At 35.3% G+C, this 18,856-nt stretch overlaps 1 protein-coding gene across 1 annotated transcript in view; it reads right to left on the bottom strand.

Moving 5' to 3' along the window:
- Lrfn5 (leucine rich repeat and fibronectin type III domain containing 5) overlaps positions 1–18,856 on the bottom strand; it is a 245,242-nt gene that overhangs the window by 125,687 nt on the left and 100,699 nt on the right. The window contains exon 2 of the mRNA XM_048362461.1: positions 7,580–7,672. The gene's annotated coding sequence lies outside the window, so the exon portion shown is untranslated. The remainder of the gene's footprint in view (positions 1–7,579; positions 7,673–18,856) is intronic.

Genomic DNA, 18,856 nt, shown 5'->3' with positions numbered 1-18,856 from the left:
GCCATACTTGTTAACCCATCCTCATTTTTCTCCCGCTTTCCATCCTCCTCCCCATACCACACTCACACCTTGAACTCTTCCCTTCAACTTAAAATGTTCAATTCTAACATATTGTCTTAGGAGTATGGCCATTGAATTGATTCACCCTTTGTCATTTGTCTTACCATTTTGTTGTTCCTCTTACCTTTCCTAATTTAGATAAACAAAAAATTGAAGAATCTCTTGTTTCTATATGGAAAAATAAAATGATGTTTATCAAATTGAACTCCAAGTAATGGAAACAAAAAGATTTTTCTTATTTTGTTTTTCCTTTTTTTCCCTTCTTTGATGCTGTTTTTCATTTCTGTACCTTTTATCATATATGTAAGTCTATCTGTTTGGGGAAGGTAAGGAGGAGAACAGAAGTAGTGAGACAAAGGGTGAACTAATTCAGCAGGGATACTCACTAGACACTATGAAAAATGAATTGTAAAAGTTGCTGAGGAGGGATTCAAGAGGAAAAAACAGAAAATGAAGGAAGAGTTAACACTGTTCAAAAAGAAATGTACTCAATAGCTTACTTATCTAACTGTAGCTCCTCTGTACATCCCCTTTTCAATAAAAATAAAATTAGTAACAAAAATGTATTGAAATCTGTTTGAAATTCAAAGCTCTGGAAACATCTTTCTCCAAAAATGGATTAGCACATCTTCATCATCTAGAGAAATAAGAAGGTAGGGCTTGGCTTTTTCCATTGCCTAGTCTGTTTGGTTAAATGTAAACAAACATTCATGGTATTTTCTTCTTTGGATTGGAAGCGAGAATAAAAAGTAAGACTGATGTTATTCTTAGTAATTTGGCAAAACTCATCAAGAGATATGCCCACACAAATACACATGCCATTCTATCTCCTTGGTAACTGTCCTCAATTAAAAATAGTGATTAGTGTTTATTAATTCAATGGTCATTTTACCTACATTTCTCTCTACAAGGTCTTTCCTTTTCTTCTTCATTATTTCCTCCCTCCCTCTCTTCTTTTCTTCTTTCTTCCTTTCCTTGATTTCCACAACACCTCACCACAGGAAATCAGAAATGATTAAGATCCTCTAAGATATTCCCAAAGCATGAGAGATCTAAAGATTACATTCAAATACATACAAAACAACATATATTACATTACATACTTTTCTTGAATTTCTGAATAATGTGCGCATTTCTGGAATCCAAATGAATTTTTAACATGCAGAATCAAAAGTACATGTTTTATTTGTTAATCAATATTCATTACACAAGTCATCCAAGAGTGCATTATCTTATTATTAAATATAACAGATGTTAGGGAGAAATAGCTATAAGTTACACGAGAAGACATCTTTATTACTTCTCACAACTGCAAAAAATACAAAAAAAATGGTTTATTGTGACCATGTTGAGGTGAAATTCTCTTTTATTTTTTGGGATGTAAGGGGTTCGGCGGGGGGGTGGGGGGTGGAGGGCGAAGTGGAATACAGTGTAATGTGGCTTGAACTCAGGGCCTGGAGCTTGCCACACAAGTGCTTTTTCACTTTAGGCATACTGCCACAGTCTTCTTTTTTGGTGTTTGTGTGGCGGGGGTGGGGGGGGGGATTGTCCTTCCTTCTTTCCTTCCTTCCTTCCTTCCTTCCTTCCTTCCTTCCTTTTCCTTCTTCTTTTCTTTCTTTCTTTTCTTTCTTTCTTTCTTTCTTTTCTTTCTTTCTTTCTTTCTTTCTTTCTTTCTTTCTTTCTTTCTTTCTTTCTTTCTTTCTTTCTTTCTTTCTTTCTTTCTTTCATTACTTTATTGTCCAAGGGATATACAAAGGGGTTACAGTTTAATACACATGGCAGGGAGTACATTTCTTATACAACTTGTTATCTCCTCCCTCATTTTTCCCCAGCCTCCCCATTTGCCTCCTGCCCCCTGAGTTCTACTGTTGGTTTACACCAACTGTAATATTTAAATATTGCTGTTGCATTGGTTTGACTTTTTATCCTTTGTCTCTCAGGTTTGGTATTCCATTTCCCTTCCCTAGTTCCAATACAAATATATACAATATGCAGGGTACTAAAGTCAATTACTGTGATATCAGAGGTAGAGCCATGGGAAACAAATACAAAAGAAATTGCATAATTCCACATGGCATGTCAGCCTTTTTTAAGAAAAATATTTATTATGAGAGAGTGTGTGATTTTTGTCCAAGTTTGAAGTGAGACTATAATACTCTGGTGTGCAGCCTCCCATAAATTGGAAATAGCAAAGTGTACCACCAAGATCAAGATATTGACTGAGATGGAGTGTCACTTAGCTTTTGCTCCAGCTGGTCTTTGCCTCCTGAGTAACAGGAAAGAGACATTGTGCCTCATCTCTAGAATTTATGTTAATAGTTGACAGTTTCAGACTGCAATTTCATTACTCTACTAGAAAATAAATATCCAGAACCACAAGTTTAATACTTGTAGTGAATTATTTGTTCAGTATTCACAACACGTTGGAAATAAAGTGTGCCTCACAAAAAAAAAATAGAAAATAAAATTAAATCCATTAGTCAATCAAAACTACTGAATTGGTGCTTATTTTTGTTACTAGACATTATTGAACTTCTTTTCAAGGCTTATATAACACACATGTATACCTATATACATATATATATATATATATACATAAATGCAAATACACATTTCCATATACATATAGACATATATAGACATGTGCAACTCATAGATGTTTTAAATATATACACTTGGGTGATTGTGTAAAATTTTTAATTATCTATCTAGAACTATGATGTACACATATCAATCTATAATATATGTATGGAAAAAGGCAGAGGGGTAGATACATTTTGTGATGATCACTAAAGCCAGTGGACTGAACTTAAGGAAATAGGCCAAGTGGTGTTTTGAATCACTATGTTTTAAAATAAGTCATCAGAACAATCTGAGAAATTGCAAAATCCACACTGAGTATGAGAATTTAAAACCATTCCCTTACTGAGTATGCAAGTTTGAAATCAGTGAAAAGAGATGTGGAGTTCCTTAGGATATGAACAGAGAAGAATTCCAAACAGATTCACAAGAGTGAAGAACTAAGTACTTAGATGTCAGAGTGACTCACTTTAAAATGTCCCTGTCTAATGATACCTATGTGCTTTAGTTCTCTTTTGGCTCCAAAGCTCTTTGAGGTCCGAAAGCATTTTAGGAATAACATGTGGCTTACAGCATAGTTTATTAAATTAAACAGACACTTAGGGAGTATGAATTAAATGTTTTTTCAGAGAAAATGAGAAGAAATAATATGCTAAAAATTTCATAGAATTTTTTTCTTGATTGAGGAGATAATTTTTCAGTGAAAAAATGACTTGAAAACAGAAGACTGCTATATCAGTGACATTTTCTTGATTCAATTAACAGCTATTTTGATGACAAAGAGGTCATTGGGAAGAGACTTATTAAAGAAACCATGAAGACTTCACCACCACAATTATCTGTAAGGTCAGATGACAAAGTGTTATATAAAAAAGACAGAAGGTAGGATGCAGAACTACAGATGAATACAAAATAGTATCTGAAAGGCAATTTCAGATACATTATTTCATTAGATGGTAACCCTGTCGTCCTTGGTTTGTTCTTGTTCAGCATTTTAACACCAATTTAAGAAAGGACATAAGAAACAGTGCTTATTAAATCTGTGAATCAGCGACTGACACAAAAGTAGGATTTAAAAATGTCTCCATAGATTTGACAGATGGGCAAAAATTGTCAAAGAAATAGATACTCAGATTCAGAATATTAACTATGAAAGTTCTGGTTACAGATGCTTTCTAAAAGACCAATTACTGTGAAATACACCCAAGACATGAGTAATACCCACAAAACTTAAGGGTCAAACACTTCAGAACTGTGATCTTAGCATTTATAACAAAGGAATACCAAAATTATATTTTAATATTATTTGAGTCTTATCAAATCACTTACAGCATCCCATTCTGTGTTCTAGTAAAATATTCCTGAAGATAAATACCCAAAAAACCCTGACTACTACCCCAAAATATCATCTGAAAATGGTTAAAAAACACTCGATATTTTAGGACAAACAGAATGTATCTTCACATACCTTTTGTGGGTTAAATGTGTGATAAAGATACCCTTACTTGAAATAAGAGCAGCCTAGGTTCTTGTAAAGACTGCACTGAGAAAAATTAGCCAGGTATTCAAAGACAAATATTGCATGATCGGAATAATATTTGGAATCTAAAGAACTTGCTCTCGTAATAGTCTAGAATAGACTATTGGTTGCCATAAACTTATGTGACTAGATTTTATGGAGGTAATGTTGATTACAATAAAAAATAATTACAGTTAAACAAGGGGAATGAGCAAATGAAATCTGGAATAAAAAATACGCATAGCAGAAAATAGCTACACGATTGCTTGAGGACATAAATTAGGGGGAAGTAATAGTGGGTGGGTTGAGAGAGAGGGAGAGAAATGACTAAGCAGTTTCTGTTTTTGTAATGGGAATCTTATAAAAAGTGACTGTGGTGATGATTGCAAAACTTTGTGAGCAAAAAAATCTATAGCATTGCTCACTTACATGGGAAAATTATAACTATAAATGAATTATATTTCACTAAAGCTGCTTTAAATAAGTGTAACAGAACTTAAGGTAGCCATATTAATGGAGATTGCATTAGAGGTACTGAATCCACTATTTGCTAATTGTCCGTGTGTGTGTGTGTGTGTGTGTGTGTGTGTGTGTGTGTGCACGTGCACGCGCACATGTGTATTAAAGATAATATTCTTTATAGGACTTCAAGTTGGAACAGAGTGGACATGAGGATCTTGTCTAAAACCAATGTCCTAGCAAAGACACAACCTCTGGCTTGCCTTTATCTGAAAGCAAAATGAGTTTTCCAAAGCCATAGGGGAATATGTAGAGAACTTCTCAAAAGTGATGACATAAACACCTAAGTGCATTGCTACCAAATTATAATGTGACAAATATTTAAAATTAAACATCTACCTTATCTCCTTGAATATCACTGGAAGGAAGAAATCCTAACCAGTACCTTTGAATGTGAGAAAGATGTATATTTCAATTTTTATTACCTTTAAGAAGTATAAAAAGAGGTTACTATTTAACAAAACCAGTTTATGAATGCAATATGTCTTGATTGATTTCACTCCAGTCAGTATTTTCACCTGTTCTCCCCTACATATCCTTTCCCTCACTCTTCTTAATTTTGTAGGATATACAGATTCTTGTATATTTTGGGCTATCTTTTCAATATGTGCTAATGTTTAGGGGAAATGCTGTGCAAAATTATATGCAAAGAAAATGAAAATCAAGAAGAATGAGACACATTTCTGGACAATTATGAACTACCTTCTGTACTACAAAGGAAATAGCTTGTAACATAAACAGAAAGCAGAGAGATTGGGAAAAGATCTTTACTGGCTATACAACAGACAAAGGCCTCACATGTAAACTGTACTAAGAACTCCAGAAATGAAAATCCTTTGAAACAAATCCTCAAAGAACCAACTCCGCCCTCAAAAAATGGGCTAAAGACCTAAGAAGAGACTTCTCTGAAGAGGAAATGAGAATGGCCAAGAGACACCTGAAAAAGCGCTCTACATCACTGCTCATAAAAAGAAATCCAAATCAAAACAACATCTGAGATTCCACCTCACCCCACTAAGAATGTTCATTATCAGGAAAATTAATAATAACAAACTCTGGAGGGGATGTGGAAAAAAAGGGAACCCTACTACATTGTTGGGGTGAATGTAAACTTGTTCAACCACTGAAAGCAGTATGGAGGTTCCTCAGAAGGCTAAACATAGAGCTCTCCTAAAACCCAGCAGCCCCCCTTTGGGGCATCTACCCAAAAGATTACAAAGAAAATCACACTAAATCCACCAGCACAATTATGTTCATCCCAGTACAGTTTGTTATTGCTAAAATATGGAACCAACGCAGATGCCCCTAAGCAGATCAGTGGATCAGGAATATGTGGTACATATACACAATGGAATTCTATGCCTCTAAAAGAAAGGACAACTCTTCCCCATGCATAAGGAAATGGATGGACATGGAAAAATTCATACTAAGTGAAGTGTGCCAGACCAAAGAAACATGGGCTCTATGGTTTCCCTTATAGGGAATAATTAATACATGTTTAGTTTAGTCATAGCAGAAGACCACACTAGCCCAATGTATATGCCTGTATGAACACATGATGCTAAGTTCAATAAACTCCACGTTTTGTAAGGGTTTTTATAAATAAAATAACTATTTAAATTTTATGTAGGTGCTACTAACTCTGTAAACTTTTGTTTTAAGTACGAGCATCATTGGATTGTTTTTTTTTTCATTTTTAAATATCTTTTTATTAAATTGTTACAAGAGTTGCTTTTCAACAAAGTGATTTATGAATCCAAAGCATCTTAGTCAAAGTTACTCATTGAATGTTTCGCCCTGATCCCTTCTATCCCCACCTCTTTCCTCAGTTTTCTTAATTTTGAGAACAGGCATTGAACTTTTATTACTGGATTATCCCATGCGCATCTCACTTCATTCAGCTACCCTACTCCTTTGACCCTATATCCCCCTTTCAAGTACTCTATTTTGTTAGACAATGAGCTAACATAATGAATTCTCATCTGAATGTTGTACAGTTAATACACTTGTGTATACTTGTGCACCACCCTAAGTTTTTAACTTATATAAATTTATGCAAGCTTCTCCATATTAGGGAAAACATATATTCTTTGTCTGGGTCTGATTTACTTCACTTAACATGATATTATCTAGGTCCTTTAATTTCTTTGCAAATGATGCAAGATTATTTTATAATGGATGAATAAAATTCTATTGTGTATATATACCACATTTTCTTGATCCCTTGAGAGGATCTGGGCTGATTCTATATTTTGGCTATGAAGAATAGAGCTGCAATGAACACAGTTCTGCAGGTGTCCTTATGCCACCCTAGCATGTAATCATTTGGATAAATGCCAGAGAGTGGAATTGCTGGATCACAGGGTAGTTCTGTGTTTAGTTTTCTGAGGAACCTCCACATTGCTTTCTAAAGTAGTTGAACAAATTTTTATTCCTACCAACAGTTCCTTTTTGCCAGCATCAATTATTGTTTGTATTCTTGATGATAGCCATTCTAAATGGGGTGGTGGAGAATCTCAGTGTTTTTTTTAAAAATGATTTTATGAAGGCTAGTAGCCAGTGGCTCCGTAGTTGTAATCCTAGCTACTCATGAGGCTGAGATCTGAAGATCATGACTTGAAGCCAGCCTGGACAGGAAAGTTCATGAAACTCTTATCCCCAATTATTTAATAAAAAGCTCAAAATGAAGCTATGTCTCAAGTTGTAAAGTGTAAGCCCTGATCCTCAAGGTCACAGTCAGTGTCCAGCCACTGAGTTCAAGACCCAGGTCTGGCACAAGAACAAAACAAATTGATTATATCCATTAATAAATGGATCTATATAGGTTGTAACAGATTAGAACAAAAATAATATATAATTTTAATATTTTGTTACTTACCATTATGAAGTGTTTATACATACTATTTAGTATGACCTCAAGAAAGCAGGTAGTGTGGTTGTGATTTGCTGGCTTTTGCAAAGCTGAGAGATGATCGCTTTGAAAAGGCCATGAAACTGTGTGGTGGGAGGTAAATGAATGAACTATAGAATCAGTGACTTTGTAGATCTCTTAGCACTCAATTCGACTTTCTACCACAAGTTAGTCAGATACAATAAAATTCAATTAAGTCATGATATCAATAAAGGAGATAACACATAGCATCATAAAGTATGTGAGCAAAGAAAAATAGTAAATTACATTTTATATAAATCAAATTTATTTTCCATTATTTATAATTTTCCTCATTGATTTTGGTCTAAGTGTATATATATATATTTTTTTATTTATTTATGTTTATGTATTATATAATATATATTATTTATTTAATTTCATCTGAAATGCATAAAAATTAATGAACCAAATAGGAAATAAGTCTATAAATTGAAGGCACTACAGTGTCAAAATATAAATGTTATTATTGATTTTGATATGAAATTACTTGATTTTTACTTGAAATGTGTGTGTGTGTGTGTGTGTGTGTGTGTGCGCGCGCGCGAGTGCCAATACTCAAGGCCACACAGTCTCACTTGACTTTTTCTGTTCAAGGCTCAACCAATCAAGCCACATCATCAATTCTTGGTTTTTGCTGTTTCATTAGAGATAAAAATCTCATTGACTTTTCTGTCTGGACTCTCTCCAAATGCTGATCCTCATTTCTCAGCCTCCTGGTTAACATGGATTACTAATGTAATCCTGAGCCACCAGTAACCAGAAAAAAATGTTACTATTTTGAAGTTTATTGAAAATATGTAGTAATTTTCCATCCCAAATCAGTACTCTGTTAAAATTTATGGAATTAACTTGGTGGCAATGAACCCTGAAAATTATGATGAAAAATTTGTCAGCTCCTCGATGTAGTTCCATCTATTCAGTGTATTTAATATTAGGCTTTGCAATTTGCCCTCATGACGAACCACCTTTTGTCACAACGTCAATTCTCCACTACTTCCCATATGAGCTTGCACAACACAGTCATGAGTGTCATGTTCTAATCTGATCACAGGACAACTAATCCTAAATATTTTTAATTTATAATGATTATAAAATTATAGGCTGGGTATGGAGAATACAGTCAAAATTTCAATATATATTCTACAAAATTATGAAAAGAAAGGGAAGAGTGGTTCTAGTATAGAGAAATAGATGAGAATTTTGATAGGGGTGGGATTAATTATTGTTTTTGAGCAATAGGAGTTCTTTATATATTCTAGCAACAGAAATACAGGGTTGATGGCAGGAACAAGGCTGAAATGTTAAAAGTGCCTTCTTATCACAAACAAAGCCCTAATTTCAACCCGATTACCACAGTACCACAAAGAGAGAGAGAGAGAGAGAGAGAGAGAGAGAGAGAGAGAGAGAGAGAGAGAGAGAGAGACAGAGAGACAGAGAGACAGAGAGAGACAGAGGAAGAGTAAAATAAAACAAAAAGTACTATAAATTAAAATGTGCTAAAATTCACAATGGTGGTGACTTTACAATCTCTCTGAAAAAAAAATAAAAAAGATGGTTCCATTTTAACTGAATGAAATATTTCCTACCACAATTTGTGTTTCCTGTTTACTATGTTCCTTTTTTCAAAATTTAATTCTATTGATGGGTATTGCATTGAATTTGTATATCGCCTTTGGCAATATTGCCATTTTGATTATATTAATCCTCCCAATCCAGGAGCATGGGAGGTTTTTCCATTTCCTTAGTTCCGCCTTAATTTCATTTTTCATGTTTTTAAAGTTCTCATCGTAGAGGTCTTTCACTTCTTTGGTTAAGTTATTCTTAGGTATTTTATGTTTTTGATAATAATGCAAAAGGAGTTGATTTCCTGATTTCAGCCTCAGTCTTTGGGTCATTAGCATAGAGAAAGGCCTTTGATTTTTGAGGGTTTATTTTATATCCTGCAACTTTGCCAAAGTTTTGGATCAGCTCTAGTAGCTTGGGGGTGGAGTCTTTGGGGTTCTTTAGGTATAGGATCATGCCATCTGCAAAGAGAGAAAGTTTAACTTCATCTTTTCCTATTTGGATCCCCTTTATATTTTCTTCTTGCCTAATTGCTCTGGCTAGGAATTCTAGTACTATGTTGAAGAGAAGGGGAGAGAGTGGACATCCCTGTCTTGTTCCTGATTTTAAAGGGAATGGCTTTAGTTTTTCACCATTTAGAGTTATGCTTGCTGTTGGTTTATAATAAACTGCCTTGATTATATTCAGGAATGTTCCCTGGAATCCCAGTTTTTCCAGGGCTTTTAGCATAAATGGGTGCTGGATTTTATCAAACGCTTTCTCCTCATTGAGTGCTATAACTATGTGGTTCTTTACCTTGCTCCGGTTGATGTGGTGGATTACATGAATTGACTTGCATATATTGAACCAACTTTGCATACCTGGGATGAATCCATTTTGATCATAATGTATGATTTTTTTGATGACCTGTTGAAGTCGATTGCGCAGAATTTTGTTGAGAAATTTTGCAGCTATATTCATCAGGGAAATTGGTCTATAGTCCTCTTTCCATGGTGCATCCCTGCCTGGTTTTGGGATGTGCGTTATAGTGGTTTCATAGAATATGTCTGGTAGTGAATGTTCTCTTTCGATTTCATTGAAGAGTTTGAGAAGTATTGGTATGCTTTCTGTTTTGAAGGCCTTGTAGAATTCTGCAGTGAATCTGTCTGGACCCGGGCTTTTCTTGGCTGGGAGATCACTTATTGCCTTTTCTATTTCAATGCTGTATATGGGTCTGTTTAGGAGGTTTAAGTCTTCATGGCTGAGTTTGGGGATATGAATTTTTTCTAGGAAATCATCCATTTCTTCCAAGTTCTTGAAAATGTTGGCATAAAGGTTTGCAAAATAGTCCCTTATTATGGTCTGAATTTTGGTTGTTTCTGTGGAGATGTTACCTGTTTCATCTCTTATTTATTTGAGTGTACTGCCTTTGTTATTTGGTCTGGTTTGCCAGGGGTCTGTATATCTTGTTGATTTTTTCAAAGACCACCATTTTTTAATGAAATAGAGGAAGCAATCCTGAAATTCATATGGAACAATAAAAGACCCAGAATAGCAAAAACAATCCTAAGCATAAAGAATGGTGCTGGAGGAATTACAATACCCAACTTCAAGCTGTATTATAAAGCTACAATAATAAAAACAGCTTGGTATTGGCACCGGAACAGGCCTGAAGACCAATGGAACAGAATTGAAGACCCAGAATTGAACCCACAGAACTACGCCTACTTAATCTTTGATAAAGAAGCTAAAACTATAGTATGGAAGAAAGATAGCCTCTTTAACAAATAGAGCTGGCAAAACTGGTTCAACACATGCAACAAACTAAAACTAGATCCTTATATATCACCCTCACCAAAATCAATTCCAAATGGATCAAAGATCTCGAAATCAAAACAGACACCCTGAAAACACTAAAGGAAGGAGTAGGAGAAACACTTGGGCTCTTTGGCACTGGAAGGAACTTGCTCAACAAAGACCCAGAAAGGCTACAAATCAAAGAAAGGATGGACAAATGGGACTATATCAAACTGCAGAGCTTCTGCAAGGCAAAGTACATAGCTCGCAAGATAAACAGAAAGCCCACAGACTGGGAGAAGATCTTTACTGGCCATTCAACAGACAAAGGCCTCATCTCTAAAATATATGCAGAACTAAAAAAACTACCTTCTTCCAAAACAAAACTGCAAAGAACCAATAGCCCCCTCATCAAGTGGGCTAGAGACTTAAAAAGAGATTTCTCTGGTGAGAAAATGAGAATGGCCAAGAGGCATATGAAAAAGTGCTTTACATCACTGGCCATAAAAGAAATGCAAATCAAAACAACATTGAGATTCCATCTCACCCCAGTAAGAATGTCATATATCAAGAAAACTAACAATAACAACTGTTGGCGGGGATGTGGCCAAAAGGGAACCCTACTTCATTGTTGGTGGGAATGTAAACTGGTTCAGCCACTCTGGCAAGCAGTATGGAGATTCCTCAGAAGGCTAAACATAGAACTCCTCTGTGACCCAGCAGCCCCACATTTGGGTATTTATCCAAAAGACCACAAACAAGAACACACTAAAGCCACCAGCACAACAATGTTCATCACAGCACAATTTGTCATAGCTAGAATTTGGAACCAACCCAGATGCCCCTCAGTAGATGAGTGGATCAGGAAAATGTGGTACATATACACAATGGAATTTTATGCCTCTATCAGAAAGAATGACATTGCCCCATTTGTAAGGAAATGGAAGGACTTGGAAAAAGTTATACTAAGTGAAGTGAGCCAGACCCAAAGAAACATGGACTATATGGTCTCCCTTATAGGGAATAATTAACACAGGTTTAGGCAAGTCACAGCAGAGGATCACAGGAGCCCAATAGCTATACCCTTATGAACACATAAGATAATGATAAGTGAAATGAACTCCACTTTATGTAAATGATTGTTATATCACAATTGTAAATACTTTCAATGTGCCATATGTAACTGTAGCCTCTATTATTGATGATATTCCTGTATCACCTTCCTGTGGTTGTACCTACACTATCTTTGTATCTTATCTGAGTATATTGGAAACCGTGTATACTGGTATTAGAACCAGGAAATTGGAAGGGAATACCAAAATTGAGAGACACAGGGTAAAAAAAGACAAACAACTACAAAGCAATATTTACAAACTGTTTGATGAAAATGAACTGAACAACTGAACAACTCGTGGGGTGAAGGGGAACGGAAAGAGGGAGGGAGGAGGGGGCTATGAGGGACGAGGTAACAGTACAAGAAATGTATCCACGCCTAATGTATGAAACCGTAACCTCGCTGTAATTCAGTTTGATAATAAAAATATATAAAAATAACAAAAATAAATAAAAAATAAATTAAAAAAAACTTCTATTGCCAAAGTGACATAGAGAGTGTACAGTTACATATGTAAGGTACGGAGTGCATTTCTTATCAAACTTGCTGCCTCCTTCTTCATTTTTCTCCCACCTTCCCTCCTCTCCAATCCACCCCCCCACCAAGTTGTACAATTAATTTACAAAGTATTGTCTTGTAAGTATTGCTATTACATTGGTTTACCTTTTACCCCTTGTCTAGCCATTCTGATGTTCCCCTTCACTTCCCTAATTCAGATAAACATAGGCAATACCCAGGGTCCCAGAATCAAATACAGTGACAACAGAAGCTAACCATCAGGGAACAAAAATGCAAGAAAAAAAGAAATAATTTCACATAGTACACTAAAAATAACAACAATGAAAAAAAAACACTTGTTTCTATATCTTAGAGTGCATTTTGCTTAGCAGCATCTATTTTTTAATCTTAGCATCATCTTATATGATCATATGTACACAGACCTTGAATTATTGTGATCCTATGTGGGGATAATCTAGACATGCTGGGAATAATCTATGTTGGGAATAATCTAGACATAATAATAATTATTATTACTAATGAGGAAAAACAAAGAGTATAAGTTTCTTTGGATCTGGTTCACTTCTCTTAGTATGATTTTTCTCGCAAGCCTTTGTGTTTCCTTATGAGTAGAGCAATGTCATTGTTCCTGATAGCACCACAGAATTCCATCATGTATGTATACAACATTTTCTTGATCTATTCATCTACTGAGGATCATCTGGGTTGGTTCCATTTTTTAGCTATGGTAAATAATGCTGCAATGCTGGTAGTGTTAATTGGGCCTTGTTTGTCATCCTTTGGGTAAAGGTCCAGAAGTGGGATTGCTGGGTCATAGGGGAGCCATATTTTACCCTTTTGAGTAACCTCAATACTGCTTTCCAGAGTGGTTGAATGAGTTTAGACTCCCACGATCAGTGTAGTAGCATTCCCTTTTGGCCACATCCCACCAGTATCTGTTGTTATTATTTTGTTCTTAGTATCTTTCAATCCACATTTGAATTTTTTTCACTATGTAAAATATGTCTTTACCTTTGTAGACTTTGACTTTTGGGTCATACTCACAAAGTCACTCCTTTAAATGCAATGAACATTTAATTACTATTAATATATGCATAAAGAGTTAATTCCTGTTTTAAGCTGAAAGGGATTTTTTTAAACCAAAATAGATAGGCCCTTAGAATTGTTGGTTAGTAAATTCATTTTTAAAAGATTTCACAAAAACAACATAGCTTATCAATTTTTCATGGAGCTATTAAAATTAAAGATGCCATTTTTGTCAAAGTGATAAAAATGTCTTGTCTAAAATGCTCAGATACTCAACTGAGTTAAGAACATTAGAACCAAGAGTCTCATAAAATGTTTTGGCTTCAAGAAGGAAGACAGCTATAAAATTTGGAAACTTTCCCAATCTTAAGCCAGTAGACTTGATGGACTCTTCTACTGATGATTTAGAGAGAATGTTAGTGATATAGAACACATTATCACTTTTAACTATAAAGGAAATCTGAGCTAATTAAAGGACTTTGAAACATGCATAAGAATCATACAGTATCTTTCATTCTTGTTTTTTATTAAAATGTAGATACTGAGTATTTGAGAATTTGTCATAATTAAAATGGGTTTTTGTCATTTCATGGTGGGTTTTGGTCATTTCCTAAAGTGGATGAAATCAGACCTATTTTTTGTTCTGTGTCTTTGAACTTATTAAGATGATCTATTTACCTCTGTAAGACAAACTTTTTTGCTGAGTGATGGTATTCAGTCTTCACTTCTGGTTTACAGATTTTTTCTAATGCTTTTAATCTGAACTCTTAAAGAGACATTTATTTATGCTTTCTTAAAAAAGAAGCAACATCAAGGAATTCTGTCTGCATATGCTTTTAGTGATTGCTGACCCTGCAGGTTTATTCAATAAATTTTACTGATGGCACTGTGCCTAGTGAAGTACAGCCCTTCAGTCTGTGCAAGCCACACACACAAAGATGAGATTGCCAGCATCATCCCCAGTGGTTTCCTCCTGAAGGATCAGTCCTGAAAGTAAGCATGGGCTACATTATCACAGTGGAATGAAAATAATACAGATAGAGCATCTGAAATAATAACAGCAACAATAATAGTAAATAAAATAAACATTTTTTGAAAATCCTTGGGGATTTTCTAATGTGATTTTTATACAAAATTAAAGCTAAGGAACATTCATAAATAAAACATTAGGAAAGAACAAAAATAATTTTATTTGGAACAGATCATGGATAAAAGTGCAGGAAAAAAAGCCAAATTTAAATTCAGATGGGTTGCTTTCTAAAATATTTTTTAGATTTGTAATAAATCTTGAATAATATAAGAGATTCCTTCTTAAACACTACCAATAAAACTCATAGCTTTTGCAATTCAAAGGTCTTGCAAAATGTAATTTATTTACCCTATGATACTTAATATCTAATGCTTATCAGAGATGTAGGAAAGGTGAATGTGCTAGTGGGTCATGCCTGTAATCCTAGCTACTCAGAAGGCTGAGGTCTGAAGATTGGGGTTTAAAATCATCCTCCAAGAAAACAAATCTGTGACTCTAATCTCCAATTAATCATCCAAAAAGCTGAAACTGGAAATGTGACTCAGTGCAAGAGCCTCAAACGTAAGAGAACGAACCATCAACACATACACACACACAAACACACAAACACCTACAGACACACACACATCACCATCATCATTTCTCTGTGTTCTTTCTATTTTATCATCTGTTTCCTGTATTATAGGACAATAAACAGTTCTATATCTTCCTGGAATCTCCAACTGAGGCCCAATCTGGAAATTTTTCTCTCGTATCTCATAGAGATCAGTAGAATTTCAGAAATTTTCTTCCTCTGAAAACTCTCTCCACCCTCAAATCATCCAGTCATCATACAGGCATAACAAGCAGTATTTTAAGAATATACAGTAAGAATACCTTGGTTTTAAATAAAACATATTGCTTAAGATGCTATTAGAACTAAGATTCATTCTTATGTAACTACTAAGTTTGATATTTTAAAACTTTTATTTTTTTGATGCTTGATTTGAGCTGCTTTATCTTAATTCTTGATCTTATATTTATGGATCAATGCTTATGATACTAAAACTCACTAAGGGAAACAGTTACCAAGTGACAGTTTATGCTTTAAACTTAAAATGTAATCTAAATTAATTTCCAACACTAAGATAATATTCCACCATGCATGTGTAAAGGCAAAGTAAGGTCCACTTTTCAATCTGTTTTATAAGTACCGCGAGCTAACGGATTGCGCAACTGGAGCTCCCCACTTTTCAATCTGATATAAGGGAAGATGATGCTTCATAATCTGGTATTTGAGAAGTAAGAGTCCCCTTCTTGTGATGGCTAAAAGAAATTGGCTAGCACAAGACAAGGCAAAAGACTATTTCACAAGGTGACCAAGGAGACAAGACTTCAGAAGACAGACTGCAACTTCAGAAGCACTGAAGGCTTCATTTTCATTAACACAGGGCTCTTAAAGAAATTATATAGTGCAGCTTTCTTTTATTTATCCAGAATATTTTTGACAAGAATGTATGTTTATTCCTGACTCTAAATGTACATCTGCAACAACTGCTTTTCAAAAACTGTATTTGTGACAGAAAAAATGATATTACATTTTACCAAATTATGGCTTTGATAAAAATGGAATTTCACTTGATTAGGACTAAGAAACACACTTTGCAGGAACAACAAGCAATGGTGAAAAATTACATGGATCCTTTGAAACACTGAATTTACATACCATAAACACGATCAAAGTCTCTAAAACAATCCCTAAAGAGAGGGAAAACCATGTATCCTGGTTTCCAGTCCCAAATAGGGCTAATCTTATGGTCAGTAGAAGATAAAGCTGGTTAAGCAATGTTCTTTTACCTCATCAATAGGTTATGATAATGAGTCATACTTGATACAACGTGATTGTGTTTCTATGAACAAGCAGTTTTAATAGTTAGAAAACCCATTATAAAACTAGTAATGTTAGAAAACTTATCCAATTGAATCAAAGTATTTGTCTATTTGTTAGTTAAAATGCTAATAGGAGCAACAATTTTCTAAGATAAAACAAAACACAGAAATATTGTAATATGGAGGTCAGATCTGGCCAGTGAAAGAGTCCAGAAGCAGACTCCATCTCCACTATCTCCCCAGCCCCCTCTGTTAAGAGGCCCTGGAAGATTCCCTCCTTGTAAACAATAGTGTCCCTACCCCCTGAATGCGCAGGCCAACTCTTTTTTTTTTTTTTTTAACATCACAACACTGTGTTGTGTGATTTTTTAACAATACAAACAAAAACTACAGAAATGCAATATATGGATACAGCTAAATGCATAGTGGTGACTTTTTTTTCCCTCTCTCCTCAAGAGGCCATGATTCCCATTTCTAGTAAAACAAGAGGCTGCATATAGGTAGAAAAAGGCTTGTCATTAGCTCCACAATTTGCTTAGACATGTCCTATAAAGGCATTTCCTCCCTGCTACTTACCATGCAGTGTAAAAAGGGAGTTAAAGGAAAGTTTCCTTGTTGGTTCCTACTATATGAAAGATGCTATATTCTATTTTATCAGGACCAATATATGGAAAATATCTAAATTAAATGTTATTACAAAAATGAAGCAGAAATGAGATTCTGGCTAAAGAGGGCACTAAATGACAATAAGATATACACAAAGAATCCAAAACAAACGAAAGGTTGTTATAAAAAGGCTCTAAGTGTATTGTAAGCATATATGTTCTTTTTTCCAAGTGCATTTTCAAACAACGGAAGTGTCAAAAATAGGGTCAATTGTGTTAGACTAAATTGCATTATTGTATAGGCTACACTGAATGGAACCTCTGTACTATAAATATCATAGAGAAGCATTGTCTGCATCATAGTATGCCAATTTATCCTCAATGAAAACCTTCCAGAGTCCTTTATTTTGGAATATCCTGTAAACAATCAAGCCACCAGAATATGATTGTACAGCAGTAAAATGTTCTCTTACATTAAACTGAAGACATCTGTTTAATAATAATAATAATAATAATAATAATAATAATAAGAAGAAGAAGAAGAAGAAGAAGAAGAAGAAGAAGAAGAAGAAAGAAAATGTGGAAAGGTTCTTAGAGCTGTTGGTTTCTAAGTACAGAACACCCTAGACAATTCAAGGCCTCTTAATCTCTATTGAGAACAACAACAACAAAAACAAAAAAGAGTATTTATCATGCTGTTAAATCCATCATTATGGATAAAATTGGTGCAAAATGGTAAAGCAGATCCAACAAACACTGATGTCCCAGATGGCATATTGGCAACTAACACATAACTGGTGGTCAATGGAGAGTTTAAAAGATCTTCCCTTTCTTCTTGTTCTTTTCCAAGGTTCCTGAAGAGTTCTGTTGTTCTAAGCTATGTTGCTGAGCTTCCCAGTTGGCTTTCTCCTCCTCAAACTGATGCCTCTAATTCTGTGTGCTGGGCTTCCAAATCGTTTTTCATCTACTTATGGCACCGCTGGAGCTCAGCCTCAGAGTCCTTCAGTTTCTGGAGCTCTTGATGGGCGTGCCTGGATTCCTACAGGAAGGGAAACCCCATCCCCAATAATGAGAGTTCTTGAACCCCAAGAGTCAAGGGCGGGCACATGGCCTACAGATTACTAAACCTGTCTGACAAGTGCTTGAAACTGGGAGCTTCCTGTGACCCTGCCTCCTGACCTGACCCTACTTAGGGGCAGGCCAGCTCAGGTGCCTTTATGCCATGCCACATGTTCAAGTCTTGTGTCTGTCGGGCCCATGGCGTTCCAATTCAGCTCTCCATTGGAGCTGAATTGGTTTGTTGGTACTTGGAAATCCTCTCTGTGCCACTGTCCTGTTCTGTGTTATATGTTTTTCTGAAACCTGGGACCTGTCCATCCCGAACTTCCCCAATAAATCCATCTTTTTACTTGAGACTGTTTCTGAGTGGTGGACTCCTGGAGGGATGGGGGATCGCCCCCTCCCCCTTAAGCCATTATAAATAACTAGAAAAGTAAGCTCTTCTATGAAGCTAGAGTCTTGGCTTAGTAGTAGAGCACCTGCCTAGCTTTTATCATGAATGAGTCCCTGAGTTCAAATCTCAGGAACTGCAAAAAACAAACAAAGGGATAAAAGCTGTAAAGAACTTTTATGTAGCATTCAGAACTTTAGAATTATGAAGTAGGCATGCATTCCCTGCTATATCCTAAGAGACTTCCAGTAAAGCAATAATAGTCAATGGAGACTGCGTAACATTATCTGATCA

Source organism: Perognathus longimembris, chromosome 14 (assembly GCF_023159225.1).
Source record: "Perognathus longimembris pacificus isolate PPM17 chromosome 14, ASM2315922v1, whole genome shotgun sequence".
NCBI lineage: Eukaryota > Metazoa > Chordata > Mammalia > Rodentia > Heteromyidae > Perognathus > Perognathus longimembris.
This window is presented reverse-complemented; position numbering and strand designations above follow the sequence as displayed.